This window comes from Callospermophilus lateralis, chromosome 14 (assembly GCF_048772815.1).
Source record: "Callospermophilus lateralis isolate mCalLat2 chromosome 14, mCalLat2.hap1, whole genome shotgun sequence".
Taxonomy (NCBI): domain Eukaryota; kingdom Metazoa; phylum Chordata; class Mammalia; order Rodentia; family Sciuridae; genus Callospermophilus; species Callospermophilus lateralis.
In genome coordinates, this window is record NC_135318.1 from 108,941,467 (window position 1) to 108,942,677 (window position 1,211).

Below are 1,211 nucleotides of genomic sequence, written 5' to 3' on the forward strand. Positions count from 1 at the left end.
TAAAGCTCTGCTGGTCCCACACACTGTTCAAATCATTTGCCATTAATGTGTCATATCTATATCTGTATATATTTATGGAGATATTGATATACATGGCAGATTTATAAAGATTCCATTATGTGTTTCTGCAAATAGATAGAGGAATTATAGCCATTTAGATCTTTATAAGTCTTTTGTAGAAAAGACTTATAATTTTTCTTTCCTGAAATTGATTGATATTTTTCTGTTTTGTATTCTGATGTGTCAGTTTGCTTAAAAATTTGCCAAAATTATGAAGTTATTAAATTCAAGTAACAGAATAGTTATATATGATTCTCTTAGGAAAAATAATGGGTAAACTATTTTTGTGAATTATTAATACATTTTCCTATTACTAATTGTTATATCAAGTAGAATTTTTCTTTAACTTTTGCAATTTGAGATTTAATTTTTTATATATTGTTTACAGTGCTGAAATAGCAATAGGACTCATGTGCATGTATACAAACTCTATTGAAGAAATTATGTTTAGTTTCTGATGCTTAGTAAATGAGATGGTCAGAGAATTGTAAAACTGTTGATCTCAATGTTGCTCATTGTTAATCTGTAGCAGTAAAACAGAAATAGTGATATCAAATAGCCCTCCTTTGTATGAAGTTAGTACTTTTTAAATCCCAGATTTTTATTTCATGCATAAAGAAGGGGGAGATATTAAATAATTTACGGACTTCAAGGATACTCATGAAAACATTAGATGATACAAAGTGCCAGAGGTGGGGCTGGGGATGTGGCTCAAGCTGTAGCACACTCGCCTGGTATGAGTGGGGCACTGGGTTCAATCCTCAGCACCACATAAAAATAAATAATAAAGATGTTGTGTCCACCGAAAACTAAAAAATAAATATTAAAAACACTCTCTCTCTCTCTCTCTCTCTCTCTCTCTCTCTCTCTCTCTCTCTCTCTAAAAAAGAAAAGAAAGTTTCAGAGGTGAAAAATGCACCAAATGTTAATTTGTTACATATATTAAAAGGTGCTCTAAAATTAATATTGCACATTTTTTATTTATCTTATCGAATGTATCATTTAAAACAGTAAATTCTTCCGTGTCCATTAATCTTGTTCTTCTGTGACAATTTTTGTTCTGATCTTTTGTTTTACATCTAAGTTTTTTCTAAGCCATTAGACCTGTCTCAGCAAAGTCATGATATATGGTTACTCTTATATTAGATGAA